Below are 14,191 nucleotides of genomic sequence, written 5' to 3' on the forward strand. Positions count from 1 at the left end.
AATACATTATTTGTAGGTTTAGTTCTTTATTATCTACCTCCCCTTACTAGAATGGAAGCCCATGAGGGCCAGACCCTGGGCTGTCTTGGTCTCCACTCTATCCTAGGGTACAGAGCTTGGCCTGTGGATGGTGTTCGGTAATGAGTGAATTAATGATCTCTCCAGCTTGGACTACTTTTCTGGGATGAAATGAAAACAAACTAAAATCTGCTGCAAGAGTGCTGATAGAGATTAGCTATAATTAGTGGCTCAAGAGTCTCCATGACAGCTCATTGTCAAGCAGAGTCAGCGAAGGAAAATACACTAGTACAGTGGTTCTCAACCTTGGCTGCACATTAGAATCACCTGGGAATCTTTTTAAAATCCTGATTTCTGGGCCTCATCCTCCAGAAATTCGGTTTCTTTGTTATGGGGTGGGGCCACAACATTAGTAACAAAGAAACCGAATTTCCGGAGGATGAGGCCCAGAAATCAGGATTTTAAAAAGATTCCCAGGTGATTCTAATGTGCAGCCAAGGTTGAGAACCACTGCACTAGAGCATACATGAGGAAAGCCCGTCATTAAGTGCCAGCGCGACCTTACTACAAAGTCCCTCAGTCCAATACAGGTCCAAGGTTGGACTAGACATCAGTGACTCTGTGGCTCACCTTTCTGGCTCATGATGACTCTAGAGTTCTAGTCCATGGAAGTCCTGGATGGGCTCTTCTGGGGTTTTTGGTGCCTGTGTCCTGTGGGTCTAGGGCGGTTCCAGGTGTCAACAGCACCTGGTGAAGGTGGCCCTGGGTTTCTAGGTGAAGGTGGCCCTGGCTAGTAGTAACCTCTGATTCTCAGCATCAATGGCTCTGGTTCTGCCTCTTGGAGGCAGTAGCTCTAGACTTGGGTAGCCCTGTGCAATCTGTGATATTAGTGACAGAGGCCCCAAGGTTCTGGGTGCTGGTAGCCTCTGGCACTAGGTGACCAATGAGTCTGTGAGTATTGGCTGGAGCTGGTCAGAGAAGAAGGGAGGAGGAGCTAGGCCAGAATTGTCCCATGCTCCTGAGGCACAGCTTAAGCCCTGGGCTGCAGCAACTTCTGAGCTGAGCCATCAGGAAGCACTGGGGACAGGCACCATGCACAAGTTAGCTGCTGTAAGTCACTAGGGGGCGGGGTTGGGGGGATTCCAGCCAGCAGTCTCCGCACTGACCGGTGGCTGAACCCAGCTGGGCTCCCTGCCCTGGAAGCAAGGGCGATGCCTGGGACGGATGGCCCTGTGTCCTCTCAGCACGGCCCCATGGGGACCTAGGGCCACCTCCCAGCGGGCTCTGCTGAGGTGCAGGAAGGGGCCGTCACTGAGGAAGGTGGGATCCAGCAGGTCTGGGCAGGTCTGCTCTGCAGAGGCTGGGCTCTCTCCCGGGTGGCTGGGGCACCCAGAGCAGGCAGGAGAGCACGTCCCAAGCACTGGCCCCTGCCCGGGGGCCCGGCTAATGACCCTGCGCACATTCCGGCCTGCATCAGCGGGGAATTGGCTAAGGGCAGGCCCATTAGTTGGAATTCGCCCAATGCTCACACATCAGAGTGGAGGGGGGAGAAGTGAAAAGTTGAAAAAGAGCTAATTATCGCTTTTATCAGAGCGGGTGGGTTGATGGGTCCTGCCCGAGGGCAGCTGGGCCTGCATTAAAGATTAAACACCAGGTAGGGGGGAGCGGGGCTGTCATTCCACAGGAGGGAGGCCAGCAGGCTGCCCTACGGAGACCTGGTGGCAGGCGGCAGCCTTAGATCTGTCAGGCAAGCCCTCTGTCCCAGGGCCCACCATGGCCACATTCCACCAGGGGACCCCCGACGACGATGGGGCCCCGGCACTTCCGCCTGCCTCTGTGGGGAGGGCAGCTGAGGTCCATGTCTGCTCCCTCAAGGGATGAGGGGTCGGGGCAAGCCTAATTATCCAATTGGTAGGCTTCCTGGCACCTGTCTTAAGGGGACTTAAGTTATTCCTGCACATCACCCAGTGACCGTCTGTGTGGAACCTACATTGGAATTATAGGAGGCCTGGCAAGCACCCAAGGTCAGGGAGTCTGACCCTTTTGTTATTACAGAGCAGGAGCCAGAGGCCCAGGGAAGGAAAGGGACTCGGTCAATCACATTGCTGTGTGGTTAGTCCCAGGAGGTTGTAAGGCCCCTTGAGGATGGTGGCTGCATCTCCAAATTTTGTCTTTGAACCTAAAGTACTGAGGTCAAAGGAGCTCAGACGATGAGCAGTCAAGGCCAGGTGACCTCATTATTGTACCCCAACAGCGTTTTGGATACACTGGGTGTCCAGTAAGTATTTGTTCATTGGTTGTATGGATGATAAAAGGGTGGCACCTAAGAGGGCGGCACCTAAGAGGGCATGCTGGTCATCTGGATCATTCTCCAAATCTTGTGAGCTAATGCATTGGTCATGAAAAATGGATGTAGGTGAGTATCATGGTCTTGAGTCACCAGGACAAACCAAGGCACAAGTGGGGACTGGGTTGCTGCGTGCAACAGGCAGCTGTGCCAATCCAGCTATACTAGTCTTCACTGTGTGTGTCTTGACATCAAGACATCTCTACTCCCGGAGAGACCCTGGAAGCATGATGTCCATTCTCTGGCCCCACTGCCCTGTGTGGCCAGCTCAGCTCTCCTGCGGATATGCCCTTACCCAGGGGAATTAATTACCTTCTTGCTTCTTTTCCTCCTCTCAGCCCTAGAAGCCAGAGCCTTTCCAGTTTGGTTTCTTCAGGCTTCCAACCTCAACTCAGAAGCTGATTCTGTTTTCACCTCTCCTCATGGTGAGAAAATCCCAAAATGACATGTAGATAATGACCTGCCCAAGTCAAGAGGGGCCCTGGCCTTCCCAGTACTTCCCAGGAACAGTCCTACAAGTGGGCACCCTCCAACCCCCACAGCCACCCCAGCCCCATCTCTGATAGGCAGGAGTCCAGGAGGGCCGACCTGGGAAACTCAGACCTGCATTTCTCCTCCCGAAGCTTCCTCCAGCTGGGCAGCCCTTGCCCCTCATGGAGCACTGTAGGCAGAGCTAGGAAACCACAAACATTTTAAGCTGAGATGAAGGAACGTAATGGGCTCTAATCTGAAGTGACAGCAGCATTATTAGCCAGCGAAGAGCTGCAGGAGCAGCAGGACAGCAGGGAGGGAAGGGGAGAGAAGAGGAGGAGGAACGGGGACAAAGAGACAGAGCAGACACGGGAATGAGGCAGGGCTTTGGGGATGGAGACTCAGGCAGGACCCAAGTCGTGGTATGAAAGGGGCTGCCTTGGAGCCCAGGGGACAGAGTGTCACAGTAACAGCAGTGGAAATCATACTAAGAGGAGCAGCTGGTGCTTATTTAGAGCTGCACTGTGCCAAGCACTGTCCTAAGCTCCCGTATTAACAAATGTAATTCTCATGCTGCGGGTGTATCACTATCCTCATTTTACAGATGGTGGAGAAATGATAGCACAGAAAGGGCCATCGATAAGAATGCTGATCCTGTCCGCAAGGCTGGGGTCCGCTGCTCACAGAGGCCTTCTCCACTCTCTAAAGGTCAAAAGTCGAAGGCCTCACTCAGGAGCCAAAGAGATGCAACTCCCATGTTCAAGATAAAGAAGGACTGCATGGATCCCCTCCTTCCAGGATTTGGAAGGGAGGAAAAGACATGAGCTCCAAACCACCTCTCAGGCATGGATGACGGGAGCTAGGTGAGTGCCAGAGGAGGGGGCCAGGAACACAGAGATCGGAGGTCTTGATTAGCCTTTGGGAGCCAGAGGTCAGAGGACTATTTAGCCAACCAGGGGCTGTGGGCTGACCACTGACGGGTGGCTGGGACCCTACCAAGGCCATGATGAAGCTTCGGGTTAAGGTGTGACTTCTGATTTCTTCCAGGAAGGAGAGCGGGAACATGGTCCCCAGCTGGCTAGCCCACAGTGCTCCCAGGGTCAGGGCTCTTCCTCTCTGGCCCTGGCCAACCACATGGGAGACCTGCTGAGTGCCCTCCGGAGGGAAGCACTTCCTGTTGGGGTAAGGCTGTCCCATCCCAGAAGGCCTGATTCCCAGTGGGACACCTTTAAGTGAGCTGCGCACCCCACCCCATCCTGCATCTACATATAGTCAACCCCTGACCATCCGGCCTCCCTGGAAATCAGATATTCAAAGTTTTATTGATGTCACCATGGATTCTAAGTCCAGGACACAAATTAGGTTTTAGGCGCGCTTAGTGGGCTGCTGAGGTGAAGGAAATGGTTCTCTTCCTGTTGCAGGGAAGGGGCGGAGCAGGCACACAGGGGACATTTGAGACATGGGAGCTCTGCTTTGCGCCACTAAGTGGCTAAGGGGCCACCTGGGATCAAAGCTTGACCACGTGACCTCATGAATGTGACCTCATGAAATGACCTCATGCAGATCACTTAACCTTTGCATGCCTCATCTGTAAGACGGGGGTAGTGAGTACAGTTCCTCGCTCCTGGTGGGGTGGCTCTGAGGATGAGGCGTTCATGCATCATTAGTGCTCACAACACTGGGCTTCGTTGCTGTGCCATCCCCTTCAGGGCATTCTGTCCCTTCCCCGGATGAGGAGGGTTCTTGGTTTATGATGTTAGTGACACCACGTGGTCAGCCGTCCCCTGCATCAAAAGTTCGAGGTTGTTTGGGTCCTGTGTCTAAGGGGCTGATTCTAGAAGAGCCCACCCCCAAGAAGGGCACCCTCAGCTTAGGCCTTCTCTCTGCCTTCCTGCACCTAGTGCTGGGTCCGCACCAGCTATAAAATGTTGCAGCAGTGCAGGCGGCTCCTGTCACCTAGAGACACCGAGGCTGGGGAGTTTATCGCAGAGTCAGTGACAGCATGAGGGCCAGTGTTCCTAGCCTCTGCCGATGGCAGCAATTGGGGCCTAAGAATAGCAGTGGTCACCACACATTAAGCACCTCCTGTGTGCCAAGCATTCTCTAGGGACACCCTCGAATCCTCCCAATGATCTTGCAAAGTTGCTTTTATCACCGCACACCGGCACCTGCATCCCCCTCCCCCTCGAACTCTTCACCTGACCAAGGCCCCATGAAGCTTCAGGCTGGAGTTGGGCTGAAGTCACTCCTCTTGGAGGGGGGCGTGGGGGGGATGTCTATCCCTTCCCCTAGGCCAGGTCGGCACCTACACTCCCGAAGTCTTCCGGCAGCACTGTGTACTCACCCCTTGTTAACACTCATCACACCTCATATTTATTCTATTTTGTATTTTCTTTAGTTTGAGGGGTAAGTAATGCGTTCACATGGTTCCTATCCAACAGCAACAACAAGGAACACAGTGAGAAGTCTCCCTGCGCTCCCAGCTCCCAGTTCCCCAGTCGTTGAGTTCAGCTGCCTGGGGCGACCAGGTTGTCAGTTTCATCACCCTCAGTAGTGATGACTTGTTTATCCGTCTTCTGTCCTTTAGGAGCCCTGCCTGCCTTGTTAACTGCTTCCTCCCCAGGGCCTGGCACAGTGCCTGACACACAGTAGGAGTACTTTGTATATAACCAGTCTATCTATCCACCGACTTACCTATGGAGGGATTATCTTAGTGAGGATTTTGTTGTTGGTGTTTGCTCCTTTGCTTGCTTGCTTTAATGAACGAGGCTCAGAGAAGAAAGGTAATTTACCCGCTTGGCTCTTAGCTCCCAAGACAGTACTCACCTGGGGACTCTGTTTATCTGACTTTTAAAGACCACCTGTCCCTTCTTCTTGAACATTTGACCATCCTCTGTGAAACAGATCCTGGTTTCATATTTTTAGTTTAATTTTTAAATTGAAACAGAAGTAGTGCCCCTCAATCAATTATCACCAAGCAGTAAAATGGGAAGGGGCCTGTTCGGTCTGCAGTTCAATCTTTATTTTTACGCCTTCCAGCTGACACTGCTTTCCGCCAGCACTAAAGGAAATGATGGCTGTGAAAGCCTTTTGATTAAAGCCACCACTCAGAACCCATGCAACAAATGCATGAGGTGATTCAGGACAGTGTTCTCCACACCAGCCAATCCGGCCATGTCCCTAGCTCTGGCCAAGGGTCAAGTACACACAGCCGTAGGTCCTCTGAAGAGCTAGAAGGAGAGGCAGGAGGAAGCAGCAGGTGGAGAAGCAGGTGGAGCTGGGAGGTGATGACCACCTTGGAGAGGGTGGGGTGGCCCAGGCACCATCTTTACTAGGGGACCAGAAGGCTGCTGTCTAGGTGCATTAGCTCATTCCTGTCTGGGGCTGCAGGTTCAAGTTCCTGCCTAACTTTGTTCCTGGTGGCAGCCAGGAATTCTGGGAGTTGGGAAGGCGAGGCAAGAGAGAGTGAGGAGAAGGAAAGGGAGGAGAGAGAAGGTCAGGGAGCACGGCCGGTAAGGAGCCAATGTGTCATGGAAAGATGTGGTACCTGCTAACACAGGAAGCCTGCTATGATAGGACACTGCTGGGGAGGGAAATGGGAATGGGGGAACGTTATGGAGAGAAAGATTCATAAATTCATTTGTCTTTTTACTCATCTATCCAATAATGGTGCCAACATTGAGATAACTGCTAATCAAGGTACAGTGGGGCCTTGGCTTATGAGTTTAATTCATTCCGAGACCGAGCTCGTTAACTCAAATTACTCTATCAACTCAATGCAAAAAATCGGCCGAGAGATAGCTGGTATCTCAAAGAACTCCTTAGTCGGGACACTCGTAAGTCAAGGCCCCACTGTATATGCGAAACGCTAAGTAAATGTAAAAGGAGCAAATAACTACTTGATGGGTTGCAGGCGTGGGGAAGTTAGGGGAGCAGGCAAATTTCGCTGAAGACATGTAGGCTGAGCCATGAAGCAAGCAAAGGAGAAGCCAGCCCCCAAGTCCTTCCCAGATCTGTGGCCCATCTCTTCTGGAACCTCTAAACCTTAGCCTGGCTGTTACTCTCATGGGTTGAGTCCTAGCTGTGCCACATACTTACTATGTGACCTCAGGTAAGTGGTCTAACCTCTCTGAGCATCTGTTTTCACCTGTAAGGTCGGGATGACACCAACTTGAAGGGTTGTCACGAGATTCAAATACAGAATTGCATGAGAGGCACTTTGCAGGGTGCCTGGCACCTGTCTAGCACACGCTCCAGACAACCTACCATGGATGTTGTCAGTATCGGCAGCAGCAGCAACTTCATTTACCCTACTCTGGGCCTCTGTCTTTGGTCAGGAGAGGAAGGCTGAGGCTGTTCCCAGCATCCCCCACCCTTGGCCCCCGGCCCTTGGGGAAACATGAGAAGCAGAGCTGGAGGATCTAATGTGTGCCCCCCACGCCCCTTAATCCTTCCTGAACTTGGAGGGGGGGCGGGTGCGGCCCTGCTGCAACACCTGCACGGCTCTGACATCTCCTGCCTCTGGGCAGAGAAAGCAATTTCAGAAATGACATGTTGCCAACAAGCAGAAATCAGCTTCTGAATTAAAATGTGTCGGCATCAGGTGACCCCAGGCTCGGAGGGCTGGCTGCATGAAGACAGCTGAGATTAGGGCCTGTCAGCCACAGGAGGGGCTGTTCGAGAAGGGGTGCAGGCACCCCGGGGGCTACTGTTGGCTGCCCCGGACTTGTTGGGACAGGGGGGCAGGAATTCGGATGCTGGGTCAGGTTCTCCTGTGGCTCGGACCAGCCTCTACCTCTCAACTGTCCGCTCCCTGTGGTGGGGGCAGGGCAGGGCAGGGAGAGTCCGGGGCTGGGGCTCCAGCGTAAACACACTAATGGGTCTGAGGGAGAGTCAGGGAGGAATGTGGGCCCCACAGGCCCTGGGGACTCAGGGTGGGATGGGAAGAAAGGGATAAGAAGCCAAGAAGCCGTGGCCTCAGCTCTGCAGGTCTGCAGGCAGGGGAGAAAGGGAGAGGGAAAGAGAGGAAGACAAGAGGAGGACAAGGAAAGGGAGGAAGATGCCCCCAGCCACACTGAATCCCTGCAGTTCCCCCATGCCGCCTTCTCCCTAGTCCCCAGACCTTTGCACAAGCCATGCCCTACACCATGGGAGGAGAGGCACGGAGAGGCTGTTTCATTTCCAGCTCTGTTATGGACTGTGGGGCTGTGGGCATGGCAGGGAACCTCTCTGAGCTTTAGTTTCCTTACCTATAAAATGGGGATGGTCGATGTATGTACCCTAGGGATGCCATAGTGGTTAAATGAGATGACCAGAGGGAGCGGCACTGGAATTTCGGTGCAGTGAGCCGCCTCTCCCACAGCCTAACACCTAGTGACCTCTTTTCCTGTCTGTGACTCCCTGAAGGCCTGGCCTACGTCTGGTCACTGTGGCGCTCTGGCACATGCCCAGCACACATGTGGCCACTGAGTTTGCTGAGTGATCAGTTGCAAGAAGGCACAGCAGGTGAGAGATGTGAGAAATGATAGGAGAGGGTGGGGGGTAAGCAGAGGACCCTACCCCATGCTCTCCCTCCAGAATGGCCCCACCCCAATCGCAGGTCATTCCTCTGGTCTTTTATAGCCTTCCTTCTAGGGTAGGGCTTGGCAGGCTATGCTTGCTAGCTGGACAGGGAGCATATTTCCCCTCCTGGAAATAGGACATATGGGATCATGCCACGTGTCTCCTGGAGTTGGTAGAGGCAGAGTAATTGACCCCAGGCCCATCTCAGGAGCTCCAGGACTTGAGGTCACTACAGCCATGCTCCATAGAGCCAGGAATCCAGGAAGGACCAGAGCAGGGCTGGTGGGGACAGGGGTCCTCAGGGGTAGCAAAAAGGGAGGCTGAGACACTGCTGAGCCTGTAAGGTTGGAGGTGGACCAGGGAGACAGGAGCAAGGCTGCCTCATGGTTTCAAGAGAGGAATCTCCCTCCTCTCCCCCCACCACTGGCCTACACGTCTTCCACCACTGCTACAGGAATTCCGCTGGAAGATGGCACCACTCCCCTCTCCCCACTTTGAGCTAGTCGTCAGAGAAGAAGCCCAGGCATTGGAGAGGATTCCAGAGGGCAGTGGGTGTGAGCTTAGGCATGAGGAAGGCCCGAGTTTGAATCTCGGCTCTGCCACTCACTTGGCAAATGACTTAAGCTCCCTGAACCTGAGTTTTCTCCTCTGTAAAATGGGATAACGGTTCTTACCCTGCAGATTGTGAGGATTAAAAGAAATACCATGTGGGTAAGGGAGAAGGGAAATCTCTTCTTATGGAAGAATGCACCTAAAAATAGGAATGACGGAATTAGAAACAATCACCATTTGTAATCGGTTTGGGCAAGGATCACCGATGGAGGCTGAAACTATTGGGTAAAATATTATTGGGCCACACGATATTCCCAGTCTCAGAGCATCACTCCATAGATGAGTCATACATCACCTGAACCACAAAGGGGAAAAGGCAACTTTTCCTCAGACAGATCTGGCAGAAACCATGTTAACCGAGTGATGAAATCCAGCATCACCGGGGATGTTGACAACCGGCAGCCCACGGCTCCTGACCACATGCACAGAGAAGGACACCCATCGCCCAAGTAAGCGTCTTGCCGAAGTGTTTAGCCAGAATTTAATCATCAGGACCCAATCAGACACATCTCCACTGAGTAACATTCTGCAAGACATCCAGCTGGAACAATTCAGAAATGGCAATGTCATGAACACAAAGAAGGCGGGGCGAATATTCGTGATTACAGGGGGCTAGAGAGACATGACAACACAATGCAATGCCTGATTCTTGAGTGGACCCTAAATCAGGAAAAAACTTAAAAGGACATTTGGAGGGACAATTGGGGAAGTCTGAGTAAGGACTGTGTAGTAGATAATATTGTGTCAATGTCAGATTTCTTGGATGTGATGATGGCCTTGTGGCTCTTTTGGAGAATGTTCTTTTCTTAGGAGATAAATGGGGACATATTTACGTGTCTTGGTGTCTGCAATGGTCTCATAAATGGCTCAAGAAAATACATGCAGGCAGAGCGAGCAAATGTGGCTAAGTACTTTTAAAGGGGGGGTTCCCCTGGGTAAGTACCCACCTAGCGATTGTCTCAGAAAGCACTGATGGATCCCCAGGAAGAGTGGAGCACCGAGCAGCTAAGGGTGGAGAGGCCAGAGGGTTTGATTGAGAACCAGTTTATGGACAAGAGCAGCGAAGGACCTTCCTACTCTATGTAACTTTCAGCCTCCTCCCACCGGGGGTTGGGGGTGGCTGAAAGTTATGTAGAGTAGAAAGAACATACATGGATTTGGAGGCAAAGACCTGGGTGGGCTTCCTAGCTATGTGGCCTTCAGTGAGTCCCTTAACCATTGTGTGCCTCGGTTTCCCTGTCTGCAAAGGGAAGAAGGATGCCCTTCCTGTGAGGCTCGTGTGGGAAATCCCTCAGTGCCCTGGAACCTGCTGTGTGTGGACACACCTGTCTCCGCTCCAGGCCCGGGAACACTGGGCAGGAAGAGCCCACTAGGACAACCATGCTGGTGGAACTGTCGGTGCCCTTGGGGTTGGACTATGGACCTCCCTCTGCCTCCCTCCCTGGGGACCCCTGTGGATCCCAGCGGGGCTGGAGAGTGGGGGCCGGGCAGTGCCTCTTGTCCCATCAGACCCCCCAGGAGCAGTGGCTGGTTGAGAACCTGCATTTCCCAAAGCATTCTGGGAAGGCAGTGTGGCCAGAGGAGGGACTCTTGGGCTGACACACAAATGACCCAAACAAATGCACAGTCATCCCTCTCATTTCTCCTAACCAATTGTAAGTCCTGAAGGTTCTGGCTTTGACTTATCTTGCCCCCCTCCCCCAAACCTGCATTGCTGGCCATGAAAAGAGGGCTCTAGAAATACTTATCCTGTCTGGGAGGGGGCCAGGGTCCAGCCTGATCTGACATGGCATGCAACCTTGGATGGGTTACCCCCTTCCTTGAGGCCTCAGGTTACCAGAATCCATAAAAGGGGGGGTGATCCACCCCTGAAATACCTACATCTGAGGGGGACAGCCAGTGGAGAGAGGAGGGAATACACACTTTGGAGGTTCTGCAGTTCAATCCTGACACCACTGCTTGCTAGTGGCATTTGGGAGCTTTTCCGTCTCACCACCTTCATCTCCTTAACCATCAGATCGTGGGGGTTGTGCCCAGTGTGTAAGGTGATTGCAATAAATCGAGACAAAATGGGTATAGAAGCTGACATGTAGTTTATTGGTTTATTGTTCCCCTCCCCTCCACTAGAGTGTCAGCCCCACAAGGCAGGGACGTCACGGGCGCCCAGTAGGAACTCCCTAAGCAATTGCTGATTGCATGGATGGGCAGAACAAGGTGCTCAATCCATGACAGCTCCATGGCAATCCTAAATGTGCTAAGACAAAAAGCATTTGAAGTTCATGGTTGTTGAGAAAAATAAAACACCTCTGGAAAGCAAGAAATAACCGTCAGGGTTGGCACAGGTCAGTCGCTCTGTCTGCAGGGCAGCGGAGGACACGAGGGAAGCCGGGTGTGTCTGCACCAGGGGATGGACATGATGTGCCCATGAGGTCCAGGTGGAACATCCATAGTAAAGTGGGCTGAGGCAGCTGGTACTTGGCAAACTGGGGAGCCCCGTGCCTTCTGTCTCTTAGGGCTCCCCCTCTCTAGTGGACTGTGGCCAGGTGGCACTGCAGGCCCAGTCTACAGGTGCAGCTGATTTTACAGGAGAAGCCAGAAATCCAACGGCAACAATTCATTTTTTAAAATAAAAACACAAATAAAAGCAAACCCATCTGTAGTTGGGAGGAGCCCTGTGAAGTCGCCTGACCCTCTCGGGCATCCTGGGCAGGAGGAGGGGGGCCCGATGGTGGAGCCCTTGGAGTGACCCCCATTGGGTCCTTGTCTCTCCAGCCTCCTTGGGCAGTCCTGGCCCCCGAGACACAGGAATCCATTTGGAAAAATGCGGAAGTGCTGTCCTGATCCAAATGGCCCATGCCACCCACCGCCAGGGAAGCAGCCGCTGCCTTGGGTCCTTGGGCTCAGGGCGTATCCAGGCGATAAGTCAGCCCGCACAGTGCCTGGCCCAAGAGAAGTTCAGTAAATATTCATTGAAGGGCCCTCTTCGGTGAGACTTTGAACACAGCCTTCCCATCCTGGGCCACATCTGTATAATGGGCACAGTGACATGGTCCCACCGACCTCACAGGAATAATGGGGAAAGCAGGTGAGATTATGGGGACAAAGGTGTTTCTGAAGATTGAAAGTGCTTTACAGATTCAAGGTGTGGTCATCCTTGTTGTCATTATTATTAGGAGCAGGACAGCATTGCCAGAGCAGAAGAGGGGGCCTGGGACCAGAAGAGCAGAGAAGTTCCAGACTTCGCAAGGAGGATCAGGATCGAGCCACTAGGGCTCATGCAGAAAGGGGGGGGGGGGGGAGAGTCATGCCACAGGTGCTGCCCATAGAATATAGAAACTATATAAATAACATAAATATTTTCTCATATATCTTAGCGATATAAATTATTCTCTTTTTGCCCTAAAATCTATATATGTGAGGTAGACAACAAATACCCTGTGAGTGATTCCCTTAAAGCTCTATAGAATGAGGGGTTAGTGGTAACTGGTCCCCAGGGTCCCAGCAGGACTGAGGTGGACCTTTGTGGGCAACTGGAAGGGAAAGGGTGGGAGCCATAAAAGAGAAGAAAGGGCCGGAGAGAGATGACCCCATAGGCTGAGGGGCCCTCAGAGCCTGCATCCAGGCCATTGGCCTGGGTTGTCTGTGTTGGTGGCCAGCCATGGCCTTGGCCCCTCAGAGTCTGCCCTTTATCCTCCTGCACCCCCGGCACTGCTGGCCTTGGAGGGGGGGGGGTGCAGATGGCGTGTTGGGGGATCATGCTCCTCTTCCTGCTGCCGCAGGCCTCGGGCTGAGCCAGCGTGGGGGCAAGTTAGATCTCAGAGGAGCAAGATGGACGGGGCTGGCAGAGCGTCTCCAGGCAGTGGGCATGTGGAAGAAACGAGAAAACCAGCCCTCTCTCCTTTTTGCTCTTTCTGCCAGGTGTGGGCCAGCTGCTTGGGTCAGTGGTCAGTCCAGAAAGGGGTCTCATCAGAGCCTCCGGGGCCAGAGATCCTTCCAGCAGCCTGCAGGCGGCCCGAGCCACTGAAGAGAGGCAGCACGTCTCACCCTCGGAGGTCTCACCCCGGGGCTCCTTCCTGGGGCTCGCATGGTGCTTCTGAGCATTCAGCTGACTCTGAAGTTTCCTGTTTCAGTGGAGGGTCAGCAACTCTGGGTTCAGGGAGAAAGGAAGCTGACAGAGGGCGCGGCCAGGCCAGCAGAGTGGCCAAGGGCATCCCAGAGGAGGTCACTTCCTCCCGGCTGGCACCGAGCCCTGCTCTGGGGAAGCACAGCCTCCAGCAGTGATCCCTGCGAGGTCTTGGTCCTGAACCAGAGGGTAGTGTGCTGCTCAGTGAGAACCCTCAGCCTGGCAGGCCTGAGGGGCATGTGCGTGTGCAGGCGTGTGTGTGTGCACGCATGTGTGTGTGTGTGTGTGTGTGTGTGTGTGTGTACCAGCCTCTCTCTCCTCCTCCCACACAGGGCCTTGGTAGGTATCACTGAAAATGTCCACAGGATTGGAGGAAATCAGCAAAGTTACTTCTGTTTTTTAGGCAGAGGGCCCATTAGTAAATATAGGGGCCCCCCAAGAAACCAGGCTTATCAAAGACTTTCATGTCCCTATCCCTCCCCAGGGCAAAAACCTTAAGTAGATGAGTAGCCGTAAGAGTAGAAATGTAACCAGAATCAGGACGCATAAGCCAACTCTTCTGTGTCACAAATGTCAACTGTGTTGGGGCCTCACAGCACAGGGGGACCCCAGCCATGGGGACCAAAGCCAGCTCAAGGGGAAGCTGAGACACTGAGCTTGCCTGGCACCACATCCCTGCCTGGCACCAGGGGGCTGTCACCCTCTCCTGGGCTGGGACTAAAGGTTCTGTGTCCCAGAGAAAACCGGGAGGGTCCACTGCCTCCCTGCGCAGCCTCGATGCACTATCAGAGCCCCACCCGGGGCTGCGCTCCCTCTGGGTCTTGCTGAGCAGGGCTGGGTGGGTGCAGGTAACAGCTCTCAAGACAAGAAAGAGGCCTCAGCACAGGCAGATTTTAGAAACATAATCAAGGACGCAGTACCTGACTTGTATCTGACTTGGTCCACGCAAGCCCAGAAAGCTTTCTTTTCTCCAAACCGACAGCTCCCATCCCCTGCCTTGTCCCTCCTCTCTAGGCAGTGATGGTGTGTGGTCCCTGGGTTCGCTGAGACCTGAGCAG

This window comes from Myotis nattereri, assembly GCF_964212035.1.
Source record: "Myotis nattereri genome assembly, chromosome: 16".
Classification (NCBI taxonomy): domain Eukaryota; kingdom Metazoa; phylum Chordata; class Mammalia; order Chiroptera; family Vespertilionidae; genus Myotis; species Myotis nattereri.